We start from the raw sequence: 10,120 nt of genomic DNA on the forward strand, positions 1-10,120 counted from the left end.
CATTCTACTGAGTAAAGAAACTAATCTCAGGATGTTATATATTATGTGACTCCATTTGTGTAACGTTCTAGAAGTGACAAAATTCTAGTGATAAGAGGACATATCAGTGGTTAATGGGTTAGGGTTGTGGAGAGGATGTGACTAAAGGGATAACATGAGTTTTTCATGTGGGGAAAATGGGACATTCTGTTACTCAAATATACACATGTGATAAAAATTCATAGAACTAGGGAGAAAGCCAGAGAGAGAAACCTAGTATAATACAAATTCAAATAAGGTCTGTAGTTGAATTTGTTTGTTGTGTTGGTGTCATTTTGATAATGTAATACGAGTGTATAAGGTGTTGTCATGGAGAGTGGAGCTGAGTGAATGACACCTGGAAACTTTCTGTACTATTTTTGCAACTTCTTGTGAGTTTTCAAAGTAAGAAATAATTCTTTGAGCCCTGGCTGGTGTAGCTCAGTGGATTGAGCGCGGGCCTGCGAACCAGATGATCGCGGTTCGATTCCCCGTCAGGGCACATGCCTGGGTTGCAGGCCGGTTCCTTGCAGGCTAACTACCAGCAGGGGACGCACAAAAGGCAACCATACATTGATGTTTCTCTCCCTCTCTCCTTCCCCTCTAAAGATAAATAAATAAATAAAATCTTAAAAAAAAGAAATAATTCTTTGAAAACATACACACATATATATATGTATGATTTATATATGTATATAAACAGGCAAATATTCTTTGGAGATACATACCAAAGTACATAGTATTGTAAATCATGATTTATATAACTTACTCTCAGATATTTTGGCAAAAAAAGTATACACACAAAGAGAGGGTGAAATCAAGCAACTATGGCAAAAAATTAACAGTGAATACAGATGTTTATTATCTTTGTCTTACAACTTTTCTCTAGGTTTGAAATTTACAAAATGAAAAATTGGGAAAATGTATTATTATATAGGTAGATAGGTAAATTGGTGAAGTAAGGGGGAAAAAATAAAGTATTACCCAAATCTGGGATTGACTCAATGACATTTAACACTATTTTAATTCTGGTGAATTGAGAAGTCTTTTCTCCCTTCCTTCCAACAAAAGGAAAATCCTGCTCGCTCTGGAGTAACAGAATAAGGTCAGAATTCACACTCTGTTGGGAGCATTTTAAGTGCTACTCCAAGTCCTCCGTGTTACCATAGTCAGGGAGCATTTGCTGAACCCTAGCTTCGTGCCAGCTGCTGGGATTACTGTAATGAAAATAGGAGTGATAAAAAGTGTCACTTTCTCCTGGCTGGTGTAGCTCAGTGGATTGAGCGTGGGCCTGCGACTCAGACAATCGCGGTTCGATTCCCAGTCAGGGCACATGCCTGGGTTGCAGGCCAGTTCCCTGCAGGCCAACTCCCAGCAGGGGACGCACGAAAGGCAACCATACATTGATGTTTCTCTCCCTCTCTCCTTCCCTTCCCCTCTAAAGATAAATAAATAAAATCTTTTTAAAAAAAGTGTCACTTTCTCAGGTTAATTTTTTCACAAATGTAAGTTCCTATGTATTTTATATACTGTGTATAGTGTTTTGAATTTTCTTTTCTCACTCTATAAATTGTAGCCATTTCGCCACATCAGTAATATACATATATTTACTTATTTTTATAATTCAGTGCAGTATTCAAATATCCAGTAGCTGTTCAATAAATGTTGGCTGATTGATTAAGGCAAAGTAGAGATAAAGTCTGGATTTCACTCAGGTAATGTGTTTCCTTTTTAAAAAAAATTACGGTGCCTGCCCATTAGGGAAAAATTAGAAATACACAAAGTCCAATAAGAAATTGATTTAACAAATTGTAGCACATCCATACAACTGAAGTTGTTTGTGTGAAAAAAGACCTGAGAAATGGTCACCACCCCTAAGGTGGCTTAGGGTTACTTAAAGAGTTATGGCTAACTTGAGGTCCTAACTTAAGGACCACCATAAGGCAGCGTGTATGTGATTGGTCACCGTATGTGCTAAATACTCAGTTTTAGGTTACTTATTTTTTTCAGCCAAGTTTCTTTAGCCTCCACTAAAAGATGCTTGCATGGGCATATCATTAAGATGTGGGGTGGGGAGGCTCATGCCCCAAACTTTCTACAGAAAGGAGAATTTTTTTTTATTTTTTAATGATAATTTTTAATGGTATTTTCCATTACCATTTATCCGTTTGTATCCTCTTCTACTTCCACCCACCCCCTCCCACCCTCACAGTCACCACACTATTGTCCATGTCTATGAGTCCTGTTTCTTTTTTGCTCAATTCCTCCACCCCAAACCTGTCCCCCATAGCTGTCATACTGCTCTCTGTCTATGAGTCTGTCTCTGTTTTGCTTATTAGTTCAGTTTGTTCATTAGATTCTACATATGAGTGAAATCGTATGCTATTTGTCTTTCTCTGACTGGCTTATTTCACTTAGCACAGTGTTCTCCACACCCATCCATACCATTGCAAAGGGTAAAATTTTCTGTTCTTTTTGATAGCTGAGGGGTATTCCATTGTGTATTCCATGGTATATGGGACATTCCAAAATGTCCCACAGTTGTTCTATCCACTCATCTACTGATGGACACTTGGGCTGCTTCCAAATCTTGGCAATTGTAAATAATGCTGCAATGAACATAGGCGGATGTTTTTTAAAAGACACATAAAGAACATGACATCAAGCTAAGTCATACTCCTATTTGTCTTTTTTCCATAAAAATCAAACTGTTTCTATCTACACAGAAGATAAAAATAAAGAGTTATGATCCCTTTGCTATGACACGGTTGATGGTGACCCATCAATCTATGTGGTTGTAGTTTCACTCACAAGTTTGTATTTACACAATTTTGCATTGTGTTGTTTGATGCATAGACCTTCCTCCTCTTTTATCCCATATTTTTTCTTAGGGCATTTGGGTTTCTTGGTGACCGACCATTCCTATTTAAAAATAAAATCAGAACAAAAGTTTCTGTGCTTTGGCCTTAGCATTATTAAGCTCATCCAGAAAGCTCTGTGTATCTGTGTGCTTCTCTCTCTTTCTTTGCTTTTAGCCTTCCCAGGATTATCTCTGCACGCACATCTCCCAAACCCAAAGTTAGGCTGAACTGCAATTGCCAGTGCTCCAGAATTAGGGGAAATGGGAAGGTGTGCCGGCTCAGTCACAATTCAGGACCGTGGACAGCTCCCAGCCTTCCTAGAGTGGGCGCCTACTTTTTAGACTTCACAAAATGTCCGAATGAAATTTAATTTGAGAAACCATTTGGTCAACCCCTGCGTTTTGATGATGCCCAGAGAAAGGATTCCAGTCAGCAAATATTCCAGTATTAAGAACGGCCTGGCTGTGGGAGATAGAAAGAGATTAGAGTGCTTCCTTAGCCCCAGCGTTTCCTGCACCTACGAGTCAGCCCATGCCTAAAAAGACCTTCAGTTCAACAGGGCAGACTTCTATGAATCTCTTACCAGTTCCCTCCCTGGTAAGAGAACTGCCTAACTGCAGATACCGCTCTGAGAAAAGTATTAAGGGGACTCCAGTTTGAATGAGGAAAGCATCTCTTCTAAGGGGTTGTCTCCAGGGGGGCTAGAAGAGAAGAGGGCACCAGAGCATTGGGGGCCCAACAAGGGCAGGAGAGGGAATGACTGGACGAAGTGGAGAAGAGAAGCATTCAGGGTAGTCTGGGGACTCTGCAGGCAGACATTCACATCGTGTGCCCTCTGCACACAGGCAAAGGAGAAGCCGCATACTCTCCTAAAATGAGAGCACAGAGGCCTAATGTCTCCTCTTGCACATACACATAGCAAGAGTCATTAGACTCATTTTCAAAAGATATTTATGTAATGATTCAATATGCTCTGTCTTTGTTTCTCACAACAAACCTAGGGTTTTATTATCTCTGATTTCCAAATGAATAAACTGGAGACACTGAGAGGCTGGGTAACTTGCCTAAAGTGACACAGCTACAAAGTGGCAGAGCTGGGTCTTGAACCCTAGTCTCTCTAACTCCAAGCTGCTGTTCTTTTCATTATGCTGTACTCCTAATAGGGTCTTTGGGTGTGTGGTAAAATATACATAACATGATTTTTACTGTTTTAACCATTTTAAAGCATACAATTCATTCACATTAATCACATTCACAATGCTGTATAATCATCACCGCTATTTATTGCTAAAACTTCTTTGTCACCCCAAACAGAAACTCTTCATACATTAATAATGCCCCTGTCCCCCCAGCCCCTGTAACTTCTATCCTACATTCTGTCTGTTTGATTTGGACAATTGTAGGTACCTTATGTAAGTGGAATCACACAATTGTTCCTTTGTGTCTGGCTTATTTTATTTAGCATAATGTTTTCAAGGGTCATCCATGCTGTAGCATTCACTAGAACTTAATTTCTTTTCATGGTCTGTTGGTGTCTTATGGTTGCAAGGGACAGAGATTCACTCAGGCCATCAGAAGTAACAGGGGGTTCTTGTAAGCAACCTTGTGAAATTAAGGAAGATAACCCTAGCTAGTGAGGCACAGTGGATTGAGCGCCAGCCTGCTAACTCAGAGGTTGTGGGTCTGATTCCCAGTTGAGGCACATGCCCAGGTCGTGGACTAGGTCCCCAGTTCGGGTGTGCAAAAGGCCACTGACATCCATGTTTCTCCACTGCTTCCTTCTCTCTAAAAATAAATAAGCAAAATCTTTTTTAAAAACCCTTCTATTTTAAAAAAATTAAGGAAGATAGAAATCTCAGCCGCATGGCTAGATGTTCAGAAATAGCCATATGGCTGGACTTACACAAACTTACATAGAGTCTGGAATCTGACCAGCACAGCCGTAGGGACTAAAATATCTCATTGCCCGCCTCGTGGGAGGAATTTGCTGTTTTCTGATACTCAGTCATTTTGCCAACTTAGTAATATTTTGCTTTCACAGCTCCTGTATGGTCTGGCACTATCCACCACTTCCTACTCTATCAAAAGCAACTCTCACGCTTTTGCTGACTCCGTATTTCTATAATTTCAATGATATGCTACCCTTTCTCCCTTTGTTGCCCTTCAGCTCCTGTGCCCACTGTCAACTCCAAAACTCTGATCTGTTTTTTGATTGGCCTGGTTAATTACCAGTCCTCTCATGCCAGACCACCCCATAAGCCACATGCATTATTAGAAATCAGCTGCTTTTATTCGAGCATCTTCCCCTGCTCTGGTTATTTGTAGCCAGGGGGACAAGTCACATGCTATGGAATATGGCTCTTAATGGTAAAGAACTGCCTATCTTGGCAGGAGGTTGGGAGCATGGCAGGCACCCAGAGAGTCATTGACTTCAGTCCGCATCAGCCCAGCCACCCTGTGCTCTGTGGGGCTCTCTGTTGCTCTTTAACCCCATGGCCTGCATCTACTTCTGTGACTCACAAGCCACAGAGCAGGGGTGTGTATATATCTGAGCTGATGTGTACTAAGCAGGTATTTCTGCACTTATTTTTAGATTATACAAATCATTGCCATATGGTGATATGTCATTTGGAGTTGTTTGAAAGATTCTCGGCTTATGTCAAGCTGCCTACTTACAATTTCTGAATGGGGTTGTTTCTCCTAAGACTGAAAATCTGGCTTTAGTTCTCTTGCCAAGTCTGCAATAACAAGAAGATATTCAGAACACAGGGTGCACTGAGGTGTTAATAGATCCACCAAGTGGGGTCCATTTCCTGTGAGAGTAGGAAAAAGAACTGGATTCTGGGAATCAGGACATTTTAAGTTCTATGACTGTGACAGAGTATAATGCTTACCAAATAGTACATAACTGTCTCCTGCCCACTCGCTTCCTTCTACATTTCCCAGCCTCACTTGTATCAGGTTGGGTATGTGACTAATCTTGTCACGTGGCTGTGAGAAGAACGATACGTATTCTCCACACGGTCTTCCTGAAAGGTGGGTGTTGGGTTGGCAGAACCCACAGCGTAGAAGCAGGCTGGATCAGGAACGGTGCTGCCCGAGGAGTCTCCCGGCCTGCGGAGGACTTTCTGTGAGCAGGAAATGAATGTACATTGGTCAGGCCCTGGAGATTGGGGTTTGGTTTGACTGTTACTGCTACGTAGCCTAGAGTTGCCCTGAACAGTACAGTCACTAGCTGACAGTGTGAGCTCCAGCAAGTGACAGTGTCTTCAGTCGTAATCTCCTTCCGAAACACGAGTTGCCCCAGATGATCTCAAAGGTCACCTCTGAGGTTCTCTAATTCCTGACTGACCTTGTACTGGTTGTACTGTTTACTTTTTCTGGGCAAGGTTTTTGTTCACTTCTTTCCATTCTTACTGTCACTGAGGTATATTATTCCTCACTTGAGCCATTCCAAAAGCCTTCTAATTGCCACCCCCTCCATGTCTCCAGGATCATGGATGTCAGCCTTCTACTTTCTCAGTGTGGATTATATCACCTTCTTCCTCAGAAGCCTTCACTGGCTACCCCACTGCCTGCTGAACAAAGTCCACGTGATGTCTGACATTTAAGGTCCTCAGGAATCTGTGGTTGGGTATTTGTACAGCGCTCCCCCTTCCGACTGTACCGCGGGGTCCAACACCATGTCTGGGTCGGTTTATCCTCCCACAGAGCTAATGCCTATTGAAGTAGCAGGTCAAATATCACTAAACTAGGAATGAAGCCCTAATAGATATATAGAAACCACCAAATGAATTGTAATGATGATGTTTGCCAGCAGCATGCCTACCAGCAGTGTGCAGAACACGTGTGTATTAAAATGCAGAATATGTGTGTGTTAAAACCCACACCCAATGCTGATTAAAGACTGTGTGAAAGGTTGCTGTGTGATAAGGGAGGTAAGAGAGTCACAAAGATGTAAGGCGAGGTCCCTGCCCGCCGAGGACTAGGAGTGTGTTTGGGTGGGGGTGGGGCCTTGCAGGAAGCAATCTGCTTAGAACAGCAAAGGAGCCCTTAAACTGGCTTCCTAAGAACAGCAGCAAAAGGAAACTATCATTTACATCTTACTTCCTACTTCAGATAACATTTTCACGAGAATCCTGTGAGGTGACCATTAGTATTTTTATTCCACTGATAAGAAAAACAGTTGAGAGGTCAGGGATTTGCCCAAGGTCAAAAATCTGGGCTTCTGACTCAACAGCTTGTATTGTGTTCTCTGTTGCATCAACTCTGGTGTTATGGACCCCTCCCAGTTTGGAATACTGTTCAAAATCCTCTTTAAAATTATAAAGTTCAAAGGCTGAGGCTGGGATAATAGAAGATATGTGTGGACTATTTAGTAGTTCCAGAAAGAAGGGAAATGTTCAAAAAACAAATAACAAATAAAACTTTAAAAAAGATGGGGCATGTTTAAAGGATATTAGGCTAACTTGAAAGATTCCCAATAGTCAAAGCTGGAACAATTTGAGCAACAAAGTAAATTATGACTATAATGGATTATGACCCAAAGAATAAAATAAATATATATGAGCCCATACTAACATGATTAAAAGACTGAATAAATAAATGGGGAAGAAGGAACAAATCAAACTGACAGAAGAATTCCAATTAATACATGTAAAAGGGATGAGAGAAACAGAAAATCACCATTATTAGCATGCCACAGTAATAACTCCTGAAGGCAAGATCTACTGATGAGCTAATATTAGTGAGCAAAACTTTAAGGAGAAATAGGATATTTTCATAGCCTTAAAGTGTAGACCCCCAAATATTTACTAATCATCTTGTTTTTAACATATGTCCAAAAATGCTTTGGTTCTCCTCCCTCCATAATGTGAAGCTAATTCCTCTCCCCTTAGGGGGGCGCTAGATTTAGTGATATGCTTCTGATGGCTAGGGCGGGAGTCAGCAAAGAGCCAAACAGGAGCTGTATTTGTCTCTGTGAGCTACACAGTCTCTTCTGTAACAAATCACTCCTGCTGTTGTAGTATGAGAGCAGCCTAAGGAAATATGCAGACAAATGAGAGTGGCTGTGCACCACTATAAATTTTATTTGCAGAAGAGGTAGATTTGGCCTTGTAGCCACAGTTTGCCAACCTCTAGAATAGCCAATGGACAGGGAAAAATTCTTACATGGCCATGGAGAAGCCTGGCAGACACCACCGTAGCTAATGATCAAGGCTCACATTGCCAATAATAAGCCATACTGAAGGGATGGCAGCAAAATGGCATCAAATTCCACATGGAACTCCAAATTCCATTCTTTCATAATAGCAACAAAAGAAAGTGGCAAAAACTTTCCAAATCAACTTTTCCAGAATGCTTACAACTAACCAAAAGCCTGCAACAACCAGGGGAATGCTTTCAAGAAAAACAAGCTGAATCTGAGCCAAGAACAGCAAGCTTTGCGGTGTTTCAGCTTACCCTCACCCCACCCTCCCTGCCCAAAATTGGATGTGGTCTTGAATAAAATAGTTGCATCCCCAGTATTGGTACCTGTAACAGAGCAGAATGTACCCCATTTTCAAGGAACCATGGTTGTTTATTTTGACCTCTCTGATGACTCCCTAAAGCAGCAGTTTTCAACTTTTTCTATCACATGGCACACATAAACTAATTACTAAAATTCTTTGGCATGCCAAAAAATACATATTTTGCTGCTCTGTCAAAATGGTATAATTTTAATTTATTCACACCTGTTGCCTATTGTTGTGTTGGCTGTTGTCATTTTTTTTAGATTGACAATCTAAGGCAAAAGAGATCAGTGTCCCTGACTAAATAGTCAGGTATTGCATGTTTAAAAAATTCTTGTGGCACACTGGTGTTCCTGCAACAGCCGAAAATCTCTGCCGTGGAGGAATGACTCAAAGTGTCTTGTCTTTATCTTATATAACTCGGAGCTCTCTGCCACTGAGGTGACTATCCAGGGAGCGTTTGATGAAAACATTTACAGGCAGATGTCTTGTCACTGTTGCCTGAAGTAATGGGTAACCTTTGAGGCAAATTATAGACTAATCAAAAGCTTGGGGCAAAAGTCTGGGGATTGAGATTCTTTGGGGAAGAAGGGCTTGGAAAAACTCTGAAATGTATTTCTGGGAAACTAGAAAGTTACAAACATGCCTAGGGCTACGTACATGCTCAAATACCTTCAAAATTCCCTACACTCATTTCTGCCTGATCTTCAGATTCTGCACAAGTAGGAGGTGAAGGCTAAGGCAAAGCTGAAAGCAGCTTGCCTGGGTATTGGAGGCATATGCCAAAACACACAGAACCCATCCACTAAAACTAGGAGGGTTTTGGGGGGGGGTTTGGGGGGTTCCAGGCACTTAAGAAAATCTGTGATCAACCACTGTCTGACCCCTAGGCTAACAGAGAAGACTTAAGTGGTCATATATGACACAGAATACTGACTTTACAACATTAGTTCAGAAGAGTCACTAAACAAGCAAACAGCAAAGAGTACAATAAGTAGCAACAACACACTCTAGGAAGAGGGGAAGGAACTAATTTCCAGAGTTGCCACATTAGAATATTCAAAATGCCGTTTTCAATAAAAATATTAAGACCTGCAGAGAAACTAGGGGGGAAAAGCAGTCAATATAATCTGTCTCTAAGGAAGCCCAGGTGCTAAACTTATTTGCCAAAAAGTTTAAGTTAGCTAATTAAAATATGTTCAAAGAGCCTTGGCTGGTGTGGCTCAGTGGACTGAGCACCAGCCTGCAAACTAAAGGGTCACTGGTTCGATTCCCAGTCAGGGCACATGCCTGGGTTGCGGTCGGGGAGCACAAGAGGCAACCACACATTGATGTTTCCTTCCCTCTCTTTCTCCATCCCTTTCCTTCTGTCTAAAAATAACTAAATGAAATCTTAAATAAAACAAAATATGTTTAAAGAAATAAAGGAAACTGTGTTTAAAGAACTAATGGAAATTATGAGTGATGTCTCACCAAACAATGAATATCAATAAAGAGATACAAATGGAAGCAAAAAGAAATTTTGGATTTGCAAATATAATAACAAATAAAAAATTCACCAGAGTGGCTTAAGAACAATGTTGATGAGGCAGAAGAAAGACGCAGTGAGCTTGAAGATAGGTCAATTGAGATGATCAAGTCTGAAGAACAGAAAGAAAAAAGTGAAGATAAATGGAAAGAGGTTGAGAGACCTTCTGGAATCCCAAAAGGAGAAGAGAAAGAGAAAGG

This window comes from Sturnira hondurensis, unplaced genomic scaffold (assembly GCF_014824575.4).
Source record: "Sturnira hondurensis isolate 20B ecotype Veracruz unplaced genomic scaffold, ASM1482457v3 Scaffold0014854, whole genome shotgun sequence".
Classification (NCBI taxonomy): domain Eukaryota; kingdom Metazoa; phylum Chordata; class Mammalia; order Chiroptera; family Phyllostomidae; genus Sturnira; species Sturnira hondurensis.